The sequence below is a fragment of the Rutidosis leptorrhynchoides genome, chromosome 10 (assembly GCF_046630445.1).
Source record: "Rutidosis leptorrhynchoides isolate AG116_Rl617_1_P2 chromosome 10, CSIRO_AGI_Rlap_v1, whole genome shotgun sequence".
Lineage (NCBI taxonomy): Eukaryota > Viridiplantae > Streptophyta > Magnoliopsida > Asterales > Asteraceae > Rutidosis > Rutidosis leptorrhynchoides.
The window spans coordinates 236,905,895-236,927,459 of record NC_092342.1 but is presented as its reverse complement, the minus strand read 5'-3'; the positions used below and the strand labels follow the sequence as shown (position 1 = coordinate 236,927,459).

Here is a 21,565-nt window from a genome sequence, read left to right as displayed (position 1 = left end):
CGATAAATAAAATGTAATCAGTTAGCTAGGAACAATTAGCTAGGAACAGTTAACGTGGATTCTTAACAAAATTTCTCATAGTTAATTTGTTTGTTTCTAACAAATTTTATTTTGTCAAATGTTTTCTTCATTATGCCACTTGTTTGATTCTGATAAATCAAAATCCAAATATGAAATTGGATGAAAATAGGTATACTGTAGTGAACGGATTTGTATGTCGGTGGATGTAAGTAGGATAGTAAACGACTGTTGATTCAGCTTCGAAGAATGTACATTGTAACTTATTAATGTGAAATCTGAATATTCCTCGGGTATTACCTACCCGTTAAAATATTTTCACAATTAACACTTTGTACGAAAGAATTTTTAATTACAATCTTTATGAAAACATATATACATATATATTTTCTTCAGATGTAATCATGGATTCATTGAGTTAATATGATATTAAACTCATTTGGTTTACCGTTATAACTAGAATACATAATCTCTAAAACATTTAGAGATTACTTAATCGCCATAAAGAACGAAGATAATCGATGTAGAACGATACGTATAACGATGATTATACTCGAGGTACAGAATGAGATATTGAGGCATGGATTGTTGATGGTACTGGTGCTGTTACTGATGGTACTGTTGGTGCCGGTGATATTGCTGAAGCTGGTACATTTTGCATCATATTCTCCAAATTTATTTTTTGAGCGCAAAGTTTGTTGACCTCTTCTATTATTCCGGGGTGATTGTCGGTTGGAACGAGCGAATTAATAAGGTTTAGAATTTTAGATAGAATATAATCTTGGCGAGATACTCTGGAAATGAGTGTGAAAATGGTGTTTCGGATAGGTTCGCCGATAAGTGCATCAGGTTCTTCACCAAGAGGTGAAGTTGGTTGGTGGAAAGGATCGCCTTCTTCTCGTCTCCATTGGTTAGGTGAATATCCATGTTGGAATAGCTGTCGGAATAACTATCGGAATAGTTATCGAAATCTGAGGGACTCGAACTGGTGGAGGGATTCATCTCGTACAATCAGATGAAGGATTTTCGATAAGAAATAGATTATAGGATGTAGATTAGTACCCTGCAATACATAATTTATATATGCATATATAATACTAAAATCCCATAAGTTACGGAGGAACCTACGGAAGCTGTCAGGCAAAGGTAACAGTAACAGATACGCTAAGATATGAATTAGCATATATGTTAAGATATGAGTTTTGTCTATACACTATCTAGGCAATAGAGGCATTAAGATGTGTCTAGACTTTAAAGATGATAAGCAAATAATTTTCGACTCTAAATGGTAAGAAAAAATTTTGACATGTAGACACGGTCAAAGTCCAGACTCACTAATGCATCCTAATGACTTATCAGCTAGACACACTATTGCAGACCTGGTTCGCTAAGACCACCGCTCTGATACCAACTGAAGCGACCCGTCCTAATCCATCCGGACGAAGTCCATATCGATTATAAATGATTCACAACAGTTGATTACATCGCGAGGTACTTGACCTATATATGATACATTTTACAAACATTGCATTCGTTTTTTAAAAAAAAATCTTTCATTACATCGAAAGTTGACAACATGCATACCATTTCGTAATATATCTTACTATAATTGACTTAATAATAATCTTGATGAACTCAACGACTCGAATGCAACGTCTTTTGAAATATGTCATGAATGACTCCAAGTAATATCTCTAAGATGAGCAAATGCACAGCGGAAGATTTCTTTCGTACCTGAGAATAAACATGCTTTAAAGTGTCAACCAAAAGGTTGGTGAGTTCATTAGTTTAACATAAATATCATTTCATAATTTTAATAGACCACAAGATTTCATATTTCCATTCCTCATAAACATACGTCCCATGCATAGAGACAAAAATATCATTCATATGGATTGAACACCTGTAACCGACATTCACGATATGCATATAAGAATATCCCCATCATTCCGGGATCCTCCTTCAGACATGATATAAATTTCGAAGTACTAAAGCATCCGGTACTTTGGATGGGGCTTGTTGGGCCCGATAGATCTATCTTTAGGATTTGCGTCAATTAGTAGATCGGTTTACTAATTCTTAGGTTACCAAGAAAAAGGGGCATATTCGGCTTCGATCATTCAACCATATAATGTAGTTTAGATTACTTGTGTCTATTTCGTAAAACATTTATAAAAGCGCATGTATTCTCAGTCCCAAAAATATATATTGCAAAAGCATTTAAAAAGGGAGTAATGAAACTCACTCTACTGTATTTTGTAGTAAAAATACATATGACAATATTGAACAATGCAGGGTTGGCCTCGGATTCACGAACCTATATCATTTGTATATAAATTAAAAGGTATAATCGTAATCAAACAAATTTATATATTATTTTAAATTATATATATTATACTTATTTAGTTTGTGTATATATTTAATATGTTTAATATCTATATATTTAGTTTTATATATATATATATATATATATATATATATATATATATATATATATATATATATATATATATATATGATTTGCATTATATAAAAAAATATTATTAGTTGGTTATATATATGTATTTATATAAATATTGTTATTACGTTTGATATGTAGGTATATAAACAGAAATTTTCTGGCCTACGGAGGACCCTCGCAGCAGGCAAGTAGGTGTCTTTCCTCCTAATATTGCTCGACCTTAAAATGGTGTTAAGTTGCTTGGGGCCCCCGCAAGTTCCGATCCTGGTTTTAGTAGTGAACTGGTGATGCAAAAGGTGACCAAGTCCATTGCGCTTATGGATAAGGTTGCTAAGCTTGATGATCCTCAGTATGAGTTGTTGTTGCTTAGGGCATGTACGGGAGTTTCTAAACTCTACTTTACCTTGCGTACTTATATATATATATATATATATATATATATATATATATATATATATATATATATATATATATATATATATATATATATATATATATGATTTGCATTATATAAAAAAAATATTATTAGTTGGTTATATATATATATATATGTATTTATATAAATATTGTTATTATGTTTGATATGTAGGTATATAAACTATTAATATAATTATAATATATGTAATAAGTATAAAATAGTTATTTGTATCAAAATGATAGTTTTGTTAATAATGATTTACTAATAATAATAACTTTCTTGATATCGATAATACTAATAATAATAACGATATTGTTAAAATTTGATACCTATGTTAATAATAATAGTTCTACTATATATCTAAAATGATAATATTGTTAATATTTACGAAGGTACTAATAAATCGTATCATTTTTTTTATATAACAATAATACCAATGTTAACCATGTTCATAATATTCTTAATAATACTAACATCGTACGATTAATAATATTAATATTACTTACAACAATACAATTGATAATATTAATAATATTATTACCTAATAATAATACTAGTGATAATGATAATAATAGTAGTCATAATTGAAATATTTAATTGTGTTAGTAATGATAACTTTTATTAGTAATAATGATAATAATAATAATAATAATAACTAATATTAACAATAATATTAACAATGATAATAATACTTATAATAATAATAATAATAATAATAATAATGTTAATACTAATAATTTGTAACTAATAATGTTAATAATAATAATAATAATAATAATAATAATAATAATAATAATAATAATAATAATAATAATAATAATAATAATAATAATAATAATAATAATAATAATAATAATAATAATAATAATACTTGAATTAATATCAATAATTAATAATACATAACAATAACAATAACAATAACAATCATAATAATAATAACAAAAATAATTATAATTTAGATTTTTAAAACTACCTCCACAAGCCTTTGTTAAAAAAAATGCACCAAGTGAGGATCGAACTCGAGACCTCTCGAAAACCCATCAACAACCCAACCATTACGCTGCTTATGTCTTTCTGTTATTATTTTCATTTTTATTATGTTTAACCCGTAATTATGTATCTTTCTTCCTTATCATACACTCGATGACCAGAGGAAAAATACAACCGCGATTGTTAGTTCATTAATTGAACTTACTATATGAAATTGGGATACAACAGTCCGTGATTGACTTGCATTAACAGAAAAAGAAAGAAAAAGAAAGAAAGAATAAAATAAATTAGTAGAAAACAGTCGCTGAAGAACTCGATGAACTCAAAGTGCAATTCGAAAATTAACAACGTTTTAGATCATTCTTTCAACATGAAAAAGATTTCAAAACCTTTCTATAATCTATCTGTACCCTTAATTGAATCTAATTCATCAACTGGAAGTCGAATTTCGCTATGAACACAAGCTTTGACTTTTTGGATTCGAAACTTTGACTTAAAAATTGGAATTCGATATAATGAATTAGGATATGAGATTTTGCAGAAAGTTTGAGTAATACATTCCTAACAAAACCTCATTTACACAATTTGAAATTTTATTCGAAATCTTAGTTTTGCAATTTGAGTTTAGAAACAGAGAATAACGACTGAAAGTTGATTTTTTCTGTTTTGAATTCGCGAGATTTAGGCTGTAGGTGATTGATGATAAAAGGTTGAATGTGTTAATCAATATCATTGAATAATTCCATTGTTATAAACAGATTCGCAGTCGACAGGAAATATTTGCAAGGACAGAAAAAAATGAAAGAAAATAAAAAAAGTGAAAACTATATCTAACAGATTTTGGAATGTAATTGATTGAGATTCGATTTAAAGACCAGAAAACAAAATTACGTATAGTTATATTGTAACATGGGAGTTGGATTCATCTGTTTCTCCTTTATATGTTTTTATTAATAAATGTAAATATATATTATATTATTAATTATTAAAATACTAATAATAATAATAATAATATAATTTATAATAATAAATAATAATGATATTATATATCTAAACAAAAATAATACAGTTAGCTTTAATAATAATCATCATACTAATAATTTAAGAATAATGATAACAATATTTGTTAATAATAATGTTAATAACAATGTTATTAATGATAATATTAATGAATTATATTACTTTTATAATAATAATAATGTTGATAATCTATAATAATAATAATAATAATAATAATAATAATAATAATAATAATAATATCTAATAATAATACTAATATTAATCATAATAACTAAAATATAATTTTTATTAATGTTTATAATAAGAATGATATTAATAATGATAATAATAATGTTAATAACAATAATATTACAATAATTCAAATGTATTTAATTTCACACACTCATATATATATATATATATATATATATATATATATATATATATATATATATATATATATATATATATATATATATATATATATATATATATATATATATATATATATATATATATATATATATATATATAACACTATTAACAATACTGATATTAATGTTAATATTTCTGAAAGTAATAATTTTAATATAACAACTAAATTTCAACCTGTATTATATTATTAATTATGTAGTATTTATGTACTACTTTATATAATAACTTTTATTAAATATATATTATTTATTTATAACCTTATATGTATTACAATATACACATAATAATATTTATACGCAGAAATCATATATATATTTTTATATATATAGATTCATTTTAAATTACACTTAATTATTTTATATTTTATTTTACGTATTTAATTCTAATGTTTATATTTTATAATTTCACTTTATTATATGTATACATACTTTTATATAAGTATACATATTTATTTACAAACAAATGTTCGTGAATCGTCGGGAATAGTCAGAGTCAATGCATCTATCTAAAATAGTTTCAACATTTTGAGACTCAGTTTAATAGACTTTGCTTATCGTGTCGAAATCATATTCAGATTAAGTTTAAATTTAGTCAGAAATTCCCGGGTCATCACATCTTATCTACGCCCGTTTTCTTCAATGATTATCAATGACGCTGCACCAGATCTTACAAAGCTTGAAGAGGATATTATTCATCTAAAACTAATGAATCCGATAACTTTTCGGAGAATGGAGGAAACAAGAAACGAGGATTTGAAACCTAATTTTAAGAGAAAGCTTGTTTGCCAACTCATCAAGGAGAATTATAGATGTCCAGCTGGCAATGCTTGGAGAAATGAGGATTCCAACTCTAACTATGAAGTTACTGATGAGGAGGAAGGTGGAGATGATAATCAAAGAGCAACTAGTGAAGCTCAAAGAGGAAATGATGATAATGTTGATGTTAATGATGGTGATGATGATGAAGCAGCAGAGGAAGATGTTAGTTTGATTCAAAGGAAGAGAAAAGGTAAAGGACCGATGACTTCCGAACAGCCAAAGACGAAGGAGAAGAGAACTAAACATCATTTTGACTCACCTCAGAGGTCATCTCAGGGAGGTTCTAGACAACAAGCTCAGAGACAACCTTCCGGTTTCATGAAGGATGCTAGAGCCACTGTTACCTCATCGAGACCTGCCACCACAACACCTCATGTCATGTCATCAGAATTCAAGACACAGCAAAATCTTCTGTTGTCGTTGATCACTAAGATTACTAATCTCGAGATTCAAGCCATCGAAGAGAAGAAAGTTAGTGAAGCAAAGATTGAGTCGTTAGTGGAAGATAACAAAATGTTGTGGAATCGTATGAATCGTCAGAAAGGAAAGACGGAGAAGTTAAAGAAAATGATTGTGGCTATTAAGAGTGAAAACAGGTTGAAGTTGAAAGATATGAGTGATAAGATCAAACAAATTACCTCTATTAAGACCAAGTTGATAACGGATGAAGGTGAATATTCCTCTAATTTAGGAGGTGATGACAAAAAAGATGATGAAGAAGATGCTGGCACTGCAGGACCCTCTTTTGAAATTTCGTTAGTGATACCTATTCGAAGCTTTAATGAATATGGTGAGGTCTTTACTGCTGAATATTATATGATATATTCAAATGTTTTTAATGATGCAGAAAAAGGGGAAGTTCCACCAAGTGATTTCCCAGTGGAACAGCTTGCTGCTCTTGCATACGATAGTGAAAATGATACAGAGGATGCAGAGACAGTTGAAGGTGAAGTTAAGGCTCGACAAGAAGAGCTGGATGCTAATGTACCTCCCGAAACAATCCAAAATATTGACTTAAGTGATTTTGATAATTTGTTTGCGGATGAAAAGAGTGAAGATTCTGTTGGTAAAGAAAATGTGAAAGAGGATGTGATTATTATATCCGAAGATGAATTGGTGACATAATCTGAGAATAACGAAGAAGAAGAAGAAGAAGAAGAAGTTGACATTGTTATGCCTTCGCTCGAGCCCTACTTGAACCCGTCACTCAATACTTTAAGGGACGTTTTCAAATTGAGTAGTGAGGTGAAAACAAAGAGGTTGAATGAATTAGAAAAGGCGAAGAAGGTATACAAGGAGCAAATTAAAGAAGTTGATGTTTTGATGGAAAGGAATAAGAGAATCTGATGTTATGCGAGGTGTATACGAAATAGTTATATTTTTATTGCGAAATACTATTAAATACGATACAATTTTACACAAGTTATTTATTTATTTATAGAGTGGATATATACCTAAACCTTGCTACAACACTATAGGCAGTGTACCTAATCGTAGAGTATTGTAGTTTGTAGTAAGTCCGGTTCGTTCCGCATGGAGCTAGCCAAGTTTAACGCTATATTTTTAAACTATATTTGTATAAATAAATATATATATATATATATATATATATATATATATATATATATATATATATATATATATATATAATTAGTATTATTATTATTATAAAAAGGGGGGTTTTTACCGTTTAATGACCGGTTTGTCGATTTTATGTCTTAAGTCACAATTAAAACCTAATGTAAAATATTAGAAATAAATATAACTTAATTTAAATCGTAAAGTAAATGATGATAATAAAATTGCGATAATTAAAAGTGCGATAAATAAAATGATGAAAAATAAAATTGCGATAATTAAAAAGTACGATAATTAAAAGTACGATAAGATATAAAATAAAGGAATTATGATTATTTAGACTTCCGTAATCATGATGTTTGATGTGTTGATTTTAATTTATTACCATGGGTCAATTGTCCTTTGTCCTGGATCATTCGATATATCCATACCTTTTTGTCCATAATAGTCCATCTGTCATAATTATAAAGTGCGAGGATCTTCGTCAAATTAACTTTATATCCGAAGTCAAATATTCCAACTAATTGGGGATTCGAACTGGAACAAGGTCTTAATACTTTGTTTAATGAATACACCAGGTTATCGACTGCGTGTAATCCAAGTTTTTACTACTTTGTTAACAATTACACCAATTACCCTTGAATGTAATTCACCCCTGTTTTAGTGAGTCCATTAACTATTAATCCATCCCCATGTCCGGTAAAATGAACAATTATTCCTATTTGTAGATATCCCACCCACCGTACCTGATTAAGCGTATGTGGTTATATATAGATACTTCAAATTGTAACCTTTATATTAAATTAACAAGGTATCATTTAGTTAATATAAAGCCCATTAATAGCCCATAGTCTAATTTCCACAAGTGTCATTCTTTTGTCCAAACCCCAATTATGGTACAAAGCCCAATAACCCCGTCTTTAATATTTAGTCCAACATCATGATTACTTCGGCTTAAATAAGCATAATAATAATTTAGCAACGAGACATTAATTTAAAAATGTTAACATAACTTACAATGAGTATTAATAGCGTAGCGTTACACGGACAGAGTTTCGACTTACAAACTTAAAACATTCGCTAACATAACCTTATTATCATTAATCTTAAATTAAAATTAAAATTATAAATATAAATATATATATATATATAGATTGAGAATTAGAGAAAGGATAAGAAAAAGGTGTACATAAAATCGTCCGAAATTTGCATTTTATAGAACCTGACCAGCTACAGTACTCCATGCGATCGCATGGAGTTTCTTCTTCATGGCCATGCGATCGCATGGCCGCCTTGGACATCTCACATCTCTTGTTTTCTTGTTTGCCGACGGTTTATAAATAATTATATATAATATATATAATTTTATATAATTATATATATATTATATTACATTCATTTTCTTAGTTGACTTGTAATTTTCAGTCCGTTGCGTCGCGCGCTGATAGTTGGTTCATGTCCTGGTTTCGGATTTTCGAACGTCCTTGCGTACGATTTAATATCTTGTACTTTGCGTTTTGCGGCTTGTACTCTTGTAATTTTGAGACGTTTCTCATCAATAAATTGAACCTCTTGGATTGTACTTTATACTTTTTAGCGTTTTGGTCATTTGCGTCTTTAATTCTTCGAATATGTCTTTTGTCTTCACCTTTTAATATTTAAACGAATATCACTTGTAAATAGAACAATTGCAACTAAAATCTTGTCTTTCTTGAAGGATAATGCTATGAAATATATGTTCGTTTTTAGGATTATCAAATATTCCCACACTTGAGCGTTGCTTGTCCTCAAGCAATATAGAACTTGAATATAACTTTACTAGAATCACTTCTTTATTCTTCACACTTTGTACATCAGTGATTTTAATACGGTGGTATGAACAATGGTAGTAACGATGTGGTTTAAAATCCCACATGACTATAAAAATTTAGATCCTTTAGGAAATTGGATCTTTATGAAAACATTTGATCTTTTGAAAATTCAATATAACTTTTACCCTAGATAAGTTTTCCGGAATAACCCTTCACCGGTGTTTGCAAATTGTTTTTGTGGGTTTCAGATTTGAAAATTTTAGCTTAAAAGTTGCGGTTTTGTGTCACCCACTTGCTAACCTTGTATTAGGAAAGCAACACGTCCAGTTTACTTGCTCCGTATATTACCTTTCGGTAAACTACCGTCCGGTTGTAAAGGAAAGCGTTGAACAAGCAACTGTTGAGGCAATGTCCCGTGGCATGCTTTTGATTATGGTCTATATCATGTCGGATGCAATTACTATCCTTGGTAGGAGCAATAGTAAAGATCACCTTGTAGTTTTTCGGTCTGGCACAAGGTCCTGTCTTCGACCATGCTATGCAACCACCGTTCTTACGGTTGACACCCGATTTGGTTCAGGTGACCTAATGAATTTCGGTGAATTCTTAGGATTTTACGTTCAATGGTAATGAACGCATTGAAAATAGGGTTTTCAGAAAACAAATCGGTTTGTAATTTAATCAAAATATTTTCTCGTTCAAGCTCGAGTTTAGATATCATCGAATTCCATGAGTTTGTAATTCTCAATCTTTAAGGTCAATCCCAAGGATTGAGTAATATCAGGCTTAAAAGCTGATTTTTGATTTTTAAGGAAATTATCCTTTCTGGGGATCTGATTCATTAGTCTTATAAGCTAATTTGCACGGTGCCCCCCATTGTACGAGACAGATCCTCTCATGGTTAGGATAAGTCTGACCACTTGGCGACCCTGTTTGATGCTGAGGTCCGTGGATTTTCAGCTGATTTTCGAGAAAACTTTTCAAGGTTTTTCGTTGACTCTACAACTGGTCTGGACGACAACTTCCTGACCTAAATCAAGAAGCGCGTGTCTTTTTCTCAGAAGACTGTACTTCCTTATAAATTCTATTTATATTACAATAAACTGGGTAAAACTGATTAAAATCATCCAAAGCAAAAGTATCTTCAATTATTTGTACAAAAATATGTGATATGTGATATAAATAACTTGGTAAAAATTTCTCACACTTGGCTTTTATTTTTCTTTCTTTTCCTTTTTATTCTCCTCTATTCCATTTTAAATGAATTCAAGCGTTTTAGGTTGTTTCTCAATTTATGTTCTTTCCGAGGTAACAATAATTTCGTTGTTAACACATAGTTTTATTGTTCATAAATATGTATAAACATGATTTTGAATTCATTTATTTGAAAAAGAAATTTAAAATTTTTTACTAGAATTGGGTAGTCAGTATATAAGACTAGGGCTGTTCTTTATTATCAGAGAGCACTAGATTCTAATACAACTACTGCGTTACTAGTATTTTTAACGGTAACCAAGTGTTTAAATTAAAATTTTAAAACTCGAAAGAATTTAACCCCTTTCCACACTTAAGATCTTGCAATGCCCTCATTTGCAAGAAATCAGTAATCATTTAAATTATTGAGGGTGATTAGCGTAGAAAAATGATTAAATTTTACCAAAGTTTCCAAACATATTGTTGTATGCTTTGAATGATAAATGGTTCACTTCATTTGTTCATTCCGTCCGTTGTTATTTCACATATATTTTGCATTTTGTAGTCAAAATTAATAGCTTTTGCTGAACTTAATGCCAGTCTTTGAAACTGCGCTGTTTTACCCTGTTTTGTACAACTGACAATATACAAACATACAAATATAAACATGCCTGATAATTTGAAATGGGACTTAATATCCCACTTTCAAATCAAATATGAAATATTAGTACAAAATAATAAAAATGTTAAACATTACATAAAAGTATCAAAATGTTAAGTGTTTAACATAAATAGATAAAAATAATAAAAGATAAGAAATCACCAATGGAACACTATTGATTTGGATAGGGATTCTAATTCATATCGTCGTTCGGGTTCCATGGTTGGTGATAGGTGTCCTCGTAGGCTTGATTGGGGTCGTACAGTTTAAAGGATGGTTGAATGTCGGGCTGATGTGGTGGATAGTAAGCAGGTCGAGTCGGGATGTAGTTATTTGGTACCTGATATGATAGCAGGATCATGATTTGGTGCTGATGAACTTTCCAGCTATCGTGCTGGCGTCGCCTGGAAGTCTCATACTCATTCGCAGCTTGCCACTGCTCATACCGACGATGCCTATCCTCATTAGTCATTTCTACCTCATCTATACGCTAGAAAACGTCAGTAACACTATCCCTAATGACATCCCTAATGTCATCTGCTTCCTCCATCTCCTCATCTGAACCCCTCTCTACCTGTGGATGGCGGCCCCGATATGGTATTGCCTGATTGCATCTCCTAGTCAATACCTTTGCACCTTGATAGACTTGTAAACCTAAAGTCTCGTCTTGTTCCCTAACCACCATCATTGGACCCCCTTGTTCCCTATCTACACCTAAATACTCTCCAATGAGAGTAACAAAAATACCTCCTCCTATTATTCCCCCGTCATGTATACCTTCCACCATTTTATACAGATAAAAACAAACATAGTAGGGGATATTAACAAAGCCTCTAGTGTCTCGAATGCACTTAAGGTAAAATAAATAGTGTAAGGTCATTTTCTCCTTGTTGTTACCTCTTTGTGTAATCAAGTTTGCTAAAAATCTATGTATTATACGAAGTTCAGCTTTATTAATATCTAAATAGGATTGTCTTCCTCCCCGCGTAAACACATTAAAATTTGACATACGCCTCCAGATGGCGTTAGCGTCAAAATTTCTATCTACCCTCTCACCATGATAAATCAAATTTGTACAATCAGGTAATAGTAATTCAGCGGGAGTGTAAATCTGTAAAGCCCTGGCCATGTCCAGCATGGACATCCTGTACATCCTATGGCCAAGTAAAAATCTAAGAAAACTCTTATCGTCTAACCTATCTACATCCTTATTAAAAGTTATAGTACTCATTAGCTCAACACACCACTCTTTATATACAGGCCTACGAGTGGTAAATAAACGTTCCCAATCGGAAAAAGAAGAGCTGCCATACCTTTGGATTAGATGCTGCCTAATTGGGTTAGCTAGGTGGACCCTTTCCAAAGGCTCTCAATCTATTACCTTTGTTACTTATACATTTTTGGTCCAAAGCTTAAATTTATTACTTTGGTACGTCGGATAATCTCTCCAACTTCTATCAAATCTTAAATTGGGATGCAACTGTTCTTCATGAATTGTTGGGTGTTCTATTATATGGTGAACGGGAAATACTACGTAGGCAATAAAAAATTGTGGTTCCGGTTCATAGTATGGCACGTGTTGATCATAATGTTGTTGTTGTTCAGGTTGTTGTCCCGGTTCGTGATATTGCATCTCTAGTTGTGGTTCCGGATCAGGTTGCCTAGACGATGATGCACTGTCTGTATCTATATTTCTCTGCTAAACACATTAAACACAAAATTTGTGCATCCAAATATGCATTAGTGTTAGCAAAATAACAAATTAAAACAATTACAATAACATGTTTAATCCATATTAAACTTATACTTATTTTCATATTTTTATCAATTCTACACATTTTCAAATAATCATATATGAAAGTGTTTACAAAGTTCATAAGCTTTTATCTCAAATAACATGTCAAAATAATCATTACTAGCAATTAAACAAGTTTCAAATGGCATTTATATCAAATTAATCAAGTTCATGAATTTTAGACTTAAAAAGTCCACTTTAATTCTCAAAAATCTTGTTTAGGATCAATATTTGAATCATTTAGAAACCTAAACATGTTACATTATTTAATTTAGCAATATTTCATGACAAAAATCGGCCATAACCTGTTTATATCAAAAAGCCCCAAATTGCTCAAGAACACAAACCCTAGATTTCTAAAATTTTTAAAGTTTTTGGCTTCAAATCATGTTAAATAACATCAATCTAGGTTATACATGCATAATATACTAACAATTTAACTCTAATTACACTAGAAATTAACAAAATCAAATTAGGTAAAAATTAGCTCAAGAACACTAAAATTCGAATTTAAAGAGTTTTAGGGGTAAAATCTTTACCTTCTTTGAAAAACTTCTGAACAAACACATGATTAGAGAGGATTATAGCAAAAAATTTGGTTGAATTTGGTGAAAAATTGGGAATTTTTGAGAGTGTTTGTGTGTGTGTTCGTGTTTATGTGTGTGTGAATAATGGAGACAGAGAGCAGATCGTCTGCCTTTTGTTCCTGACCAGTTTTTATGTGCCATGCGATCGCATGCTGTGTAAGGCAAAACATCATGCGATCGCGTGGATCCTTTGTGTATAAAAACCTTTGACTAATAAAACAAAAATTAAATTAATTAAAATTTTGTTTCTTTTAAGAATGAGGGCGTTTTGGTATGTCGACCTAGTTCGTCTCTCGATAAAATTTTAAAATTTGTCATTTTAAAGCGCTGTTTTAAAAGCAAAAATTTTTGGGTTTTTTTTTAATGTTTTTGGCATACTTTAAATCAATAAAATTAAAACAATGATAACAAAATTTCTCATCCCGCCCTTGGGTAAAGCAATTTCGGTTCAACGACCTAGTCTTCAACTCACGACGAATTTTATAAATCAATTTTTAACTTGATGAAGTAAAGTACATTTTTGTTTTTAAATTCACACCAAACTTAAAAATGCATAAAATTTCATATAAATATTATTAATATTTATTTACATTAATTTTACAAACTTTCATTTAAAATATTATAATTATATAATAGTTTTAAAAATTTACAATAATAATTTAATATTTATATAAAAACGAGGTAAAAATTAAAATTAAAAATCTTTTTTTTTTTCTTTTATCCCATTTTAATCAATAAAATATTATCAAAAATATACGCCCCTCTTTTGGGTAAAGCAATTTCAGCTATTTTACCTAGTTTTACTCCTGACGAATTTCTGAAATATTTTAGATTAATTGATTAAAGATATTTATACCTTAAGAATAAACGGTAAATTTCGCAGTGATGTAATAAATTTTTGTATGATATCAATAATTTCGGTTTCGCATACCTAATTTTATTGAATATTAATTTAATACTTTATAGCGAATGATTCAGCGTTTATTATCAAAAGGTTAAAAGCAATAAATAAAAACAAATAAAAACTGTACATACTTACCTGTGAGATAGAATTCTTAGAGACTTGCTTTAGCCGACTCATAGGAGAGTCGTGTAATTTGATTTTACATAGCTACGTAAGCGTAACCTCGATTCTTCAATAACTTTTCTTCTAAACATATGAACGGTCCTTCTCTGCATAGAGTAACAAATTCGGTATTTGAATATGTTTGATTGTTCGAACATTTACCTTCGTGTGACCATTTTTCGCATTTATGACATCTTTCAAGGTGTCGTTCTCTTCTTTTTGTTGCGAATTTTGATTTTCCTTTACCAAAATGTGTCTTATGATTATTCTTCCTGAGTTCTTTCCTCACTTCGTCCATTTTTCCTCTTATGAATGATACTAGTTCACTCGGAAAGGTGTTATTATTACGTTTAGTAATCATAGTGTGTAGTAGTAGACCATGGTTCAGATTAAAGGAATTCTTCATCTCGTAAAACCTAAAAGAAATAAAAATTCAGAATGGAGGGAGAAGACTAGTTCTTTAAGGTCTGCTAGGAAAAGACCATTCGGATTCCATTCTCGAGAACTACACGAAAACAAAAAATCTAATTCTAACAGAAATATATATTATCCTTAAAAAACTTGATTCTCCCCAAACTTAGTTAGCCGTGGTGTTGAAATTGTGATTAACTTCATTTTTAATTGGACTATCAACAACTTGTATATCTCTGACTTTTGCTTCAAGCCAATTGTTGATTTCCTCTGTAACTTTCACAAATTCAACTAACATTGCCTTTTCTTTAGGCGATAAATTGGATACTAATCGGTTACATAACTTAAAGTTCCCCTTAATCCTAGCATCTTGAATCCGTTTATAAAGTTTCTTCATTGAACAGTTGAAAACGGGTTCATCTAATTTCGTATCAACAACGGGGTTCTTTCTTATCGGTTCATCATTAGGTGTTTCTTTATCTTCCCCACACTTAGGCATTTTTATTGGTTCAACAGTTTTGGTTGGTGGAGATCTAAACTTTCGGTTCACAAAGGTAACCGATTTGTTACCATCCCTAAGTGTCATTCTAACTTCTCTTACATCAATGAATGCTTCGGTGGTTGCTAAAAATGGTCGACCTAAAATTAGATGAATATCAAGGTCTTCCTCCATATTAATAACTACGAAGTTTGCAACAAAGGTCAAACTTCCCACTTTAACAAGTAAATTATTGGCTATTCCAACCGGGTGTTTAATAGTTTGGTCAAATAATTGAACACCTATGCTGGTTGGTCTTAATTTACCCACACCTAATCTTTTGTATAAGAAAAGAGGCATAACATTTACACTTGCTCCTAAATCTGCGAGCCCATTATACATAGCACCATCATTAAGCAAGCAAGAAATGATAAATTCACCTGGGTCTCCTACTTTAGTAAGTAGAGTTGGTTTGTTAACCTTTTCCGGGTGATCTTTTCTTGGTTCTTTTACTTTTACTTGAACTTCTTGTTCACAATTTTCTTCGTTTCTTAGAATGGGAGGTTTATATAGAAATTCCTCTTCATCGCTCTAATTTGAAGCTTCCCCGTCTTCCAATTTTGGTTATTCATATGTTGTTGATAACATATTTATGTTTTCATTCTGAGGATTTTCTTGGGTGGTGAAATTATGATTGACTTCATTGTCAACTTCCATTAGACCATGTATGTAATGTTTAACTTTGTGACCATTAACTTTAAATTCAATCCCATTTGAATTTATTAACTCTATTGTTCCGTACGGGAAAACTCTTTTGACTATGAATGGTCCAGACCATCTTGATTTCAATTTTCCAGAAAATAGCTTGACTCTTGAATTGAAAAGAAGAACTTTGTCTCCTTCCTTAAATTCTTTTGAACTTCTGATTCTTTTATCATGTCATTTCTTCGTTCTTTCCTTATAGATTAAGGAATTTTCATATGCTTCATGTCTTAATTCTTCTAATTCGTTTAGTTGACTTAACCGTAGACGTCCAGCTTCATGTAAATCAAGATTACACGTCTTCAAAGCCTAAAATGCTTTGTGCTCAATTTCTACTGGTAGGTGACATGCTTTTCCATAAACGAGTTTAAAAGGTGTGATACCAATTGGAGTTTTGTAGGTTGTTCTAAAAGCCCAGAGTGCATCCTCCAATTTCATGGACCATTCTTTCGGATTTGATCCTACGGTTTTCTCTAAAATACGATTTAAAGCTCAGTTGGTATTTTCAACTTGTCCACTCGTTTGTGGATGATAAGCAGTTGAGATTTTATGAGTTACTCCATATCTTTTGAGAACTTTCTCAAGTTGATTGTTACAGAAATGATTACCCCGATCACTTATTAAAGCTTTCCGTGTTTCAAACCTAGCAAAAAGACGTTTTAAGAAGTTGACTACAACTCGTGCATCGTTAGTTAGAAGAGCTTGTGCTTCCGCCCATTTTGATACATAATCAATGGCAACGAGAATGTAAAGATTATTATGAGATTTTGGAAATGGACCCATAAAGTCAATACCCCAAACGTCAAATACTTCACATACTTGAATGACATTTTGTGGCATTTCATCATGTTGACTTATTTTTCCGGCCCTTTTACAAGCATCACAGGATTTACAGAGAAGGTGTGCGTCTTTGAAAATTGTAGGCCAATAGAATCCAGCGTCGTAAACTTTTCTTGCTGTGAGTTGAGGCCCATAATGCCCTCCTGTTGGTCCTGTGTGACAATCGTTTAAGATTTGACTAGCTTCATCCCCGAATATGCATCGGCGTATTATTCCATCGGGACAACTTTTAAATAAATGTGTTTTATAAGTGTTTTATATCACTAAAGAATTTCTTTCGTTTTTGGTACGACAACCCTTTTTCAAGGAATCCACATACTAAGTAGTTTGCATAGTCTGCAAACCATGGAATTTCATTATAATCAATCTTCAAAAGATATTCATCAGGAAAGTTATCTTGTATTTTCCGTATTTTCAAGACGAGAAAGATGATCGGCTGCGAGATTTTCTGCTCCCTTTTTGTCTCAGATTTCAATATCGAACTCTTGTAAGAGTAAGATCCAACAGATTAATCGTGGTTTGGCATCTTGTTTTGAAAATAGGTATCTAAGAGCAGAATGGTCGGTATAAAACACTGTTTTAGCTAAAATGAGATATGAATGAAATTTGTCAAAAGCAAAGACAATAGCAAGGAGTTCTTTTTCAGTAGTTGTGTAATTCATTTGTGCTCCTTGTAACGTCTTACTAGCGTAATAAATAGGTTGAAATCATTTTTCAATCCTTCGTCCTAAAATGGCTCCCATTGCAAAATCACTTGCATCGAACATAAGTTCAAATGGTAGACTCCAATTTGGAGTTATCATGATCGGCGCATTAGTGAGTTTTTCTTTAAGAATATTAAAAGATTTGATGCATTCATCCGAAAAGATGAATGGAGCATCCTTTTCTAGGAGTTTATTCATAGGAGTGACAATTTTAGAAAAATATTTTATAAAACGTCGGTAAAAACCGGCATGCCCTAGAAAACTCCTAACTCCTCTAACATTGGTGGGATGTGGAAGTTTAGCAATTACATCTACTTTAGCTCTATCCACTTCAATTCCTTCCTTTGAAATTTTATAACCAAGAACGATGCCTTCTTTAACCATGAAATGGAATTTCTCCCAATTAAGTACTAGATTTGATTGTTCGCATCTAATAAGCATTCGTTCAAGATTAACTAGACATGGTTCAAAAGTATCACCGAAGATTGAAAATTCATCCATGAAAACTTCCATGCATTCTTCTATCATGTCGTGAAAAATTGCCATCATGCACCTTTGAAAGGTTGCAGGGGAGTTGCAAAGTCCAAATGGCATGCGTTTGTAAGCAAAAGTACCATAAGGACACGTGAACGTGGTTTTCTCTTGGTCCTCGGGTGCTATTGGAATTTGAAAATATCCGAAAAAACCGTCAAGAAAACAATAGTAACTATTTTCGGCTAACCTTTCCAACATTTGATCAATGAAAGGTAAGGGAAAGTGATCTTTTCTGGTGGCGTCATTTAATTTTCTATAATCAATACAAACACGCCATCATGTTACAGTCCTAGTAGGAATAAGCTCATTTTTTACCTTTGTGATGACAGTCATGCCACCCTTCTTAGGCACTCATTGAACTGGGCTTACCCATAGACTATCAGAGATTGGATAAATTAAACTTGCATCTAGCAGTTTAATAATTTCTTTCTTAACAACATCTTGCATATTAGGATTTATCTTCGTTGGTGTTGCACATAGGTTTTATGGCCTTCTTCCATAAGGATTTTATGTATGCAATACGAAGGACTTATGCCTTTAATGTCATAAATCTTCCATGCAATAGCTGGTTTATGAGCTTTTAGCACAGAAATGAGTCGAGTTTTTTCCTTTTTTTAAGAGAAGACGATATTATTACAGGTAATTCAGATTCACCATGTAAATAAGCGTATTCCAAATGGTTCGGAAGTGGCTTTAACCCTAATATTGGTAGTTCTTCTATCGATGATTTGTATCGATATCTGTCTTCTTCTTTTAACATTTGAATTTCTTCTGTTGTTGGTTCGTAATCATTAGCCATGAGTGCGGCTAACATTTCAGCTTCATCACTTGGTTCAGTTCCTTCTCCTAAAGAACATTCTCCTGTTCCTTGTAATTCTGGAAATTCTTCTAACAATTCTGCATGTGAATCTATAGTTTGAATGTAATAACATGTATCATCTGCAGATTGTGGCTGTTGCATGGCTCTATCAATAGAAAAGGTAACACTCTCATCCTCTATACTTAGGGTCAGTTTCTTACCGAACACGTCTATTATTGCTTTAGCCGTGTTTAAGAAAGGTCTTCCTAATATAAGAGGAACTCGAGAATCTTCTTCCATGTCCAGAATAACAAAAGCTACTGAAAATTCTAATACCAACTTTAACTAGCATGTTTTCCATTATCCCTCTAGGATATTTTACTGATCGATCTGCTAGTTGTATACTTTTTCGTGTTGGTTTCAATTCTCCAAGGTCTAGTTTAGCGTATAGTAAATACGGCATTAAATTTATACTAGCACCTAAGTCTGCCAATGCTTCTATTGAACTAAGACTACCCAGAAAACATGGAATTGTGAAACTTCCTGGATTAGAGAGTTTTTCTGGTATCTTATTCAACAGCACTGCAGAACAATTAGCATTCATAGTAATAGCCGAGAGTTCTTCCATTTTCTTTCTATTTGTGATTAGATCTTTCAAGAATTTGACATACCTATGCATTCCTGAAATCACATCAATGAAAGGAAGATTGACATTTATTTGTTTAAATATATCCAAGAATTTGGATTGCTCGGCTTCAAGTCTTTATTTTCTCATTTTACTTAGGTAAGGAAGCCTTGGTTGATATGGTTTAACATAAGGCTTAGCCTTAACTGTGTTATCTTCATTAACCTTTTCAACTACCGGTTCTGTTTCCTTATCTTGATCAGATTGTGTTTCTTGTGTAGTGGAAATAGAGTCTTCAGAAGTTACAGGTATTTCTGGTGGTTCAAGTGTAATACCACTTCTTGTGGTAATGGCTTTAGCTGTTTCATTCCGGGGGTTAGCATTTGTATCGCTAGGTAGACTCCCCGGTTTTCTTTCACCTATCAACCTTGCTAGGTTGCTTACTTCTTATTCCAGATTTTGGATTGAAGCTTGTTGATTTCTAAATGCTTGAGCATTTTGTTCATTGGTTTGTTTCTGAGATGTGAAAAATTGAGTTTGAGATTCAACTAGCTTCGACAACATATCTTCTAAATTTGGCTTTTTATCATCGGTTTGTGGTGGTTTAATTAGAAAAATAGGTCTTTGCTGATTGTAAGTATTGTTGGATACTTGCTGATTGCTAGGACCTTGTTAATTGTTGTATGGAACATTTATGTTATAATTCTGGTTTTGATTGTAGTTTGGTCTTGGCGGTTGATAATTATTCTGATAATTATTTCCAGGCCTTTGGTTCATGTATGAAACATTCTCTCTTTGTTCCATTGTTTGTTCAATACTGAGACAATCTTTTGTCAAATGTGGTCCTCCACACTGTTCAAAACTAATTCGTATTGCGTGAATATCTTTAGTCATCTTTTCCATTCGTCTCTCGAAAGCATCTATCTTTGCGGACATGGAATCAAAGTCATGGCTAGAATCGGCTCTAGCCACTTTAGATTATCTAACGATATCTTTTTCTTGGTGCCACTCATGTGAGTGGGAAGCTGTGTTATCAATAATTTTGTAAGCTTCAGTTACGGTTTTCTTCATAATGGAACCACCAACTGCTATGTCGATGTATTTTCGTGTAGTAATGTCGCATCCTTGGTAGAATATTTGTACTATTTGTTAAGTGTCTAAACCATGTTGAGGACATCCTCTCAACAACTTTCCAAATCTTATCCATGCCTCATATAGAGTTTCATTTAGCTTTTGTGTGAACGTAATAATTTCTCCTTGAAGTCTCAAGCTTTAGATGCCGGAAAGAATTGTTTAAGAAAATTTTCAACTAAGACATCCCATGTATCAATCGCCCCTTTAGGTAACGATTCTAACCGATCTTTGGCTTCTCCTTTTAAAGTCCAGGGAAATAATATGAGATAGATCTGTTCATCCTCAACTTCTCTGATTTTGAATAGTGTACAGATCCTATTAAAGGTTCGAAGATGTTCGTTTGGATCTTCCTTCGGCGCACCACTAAATTGGCATTGATTAGTTACCATGTGTAGGATTTGTCCTTTGATTTCATAATCTGGTGCGTTAATGTCTGGTTGAGTAATT

General features: G+C 31.6%; 1 non-coding gene across 1 annotated transcript; it reads left to right on the top strand.

The window, feature by feature from the left end:
• Nucleotides 1-21,143: 21,143 nt before the first annotated feature.
• On the top strand, nucleotides 21,144-21,250 carry LOC139873998 (small nucleolar RNA R71). Its single transcript, XR_011767704.1, has one exon. It is a non-coding gene; the product is annotated as a small nucleolar RNA R71 (small nucleolar RNA).
• Nucleotides 21,251-21,565: the final 315 nt, after the last annotated feature.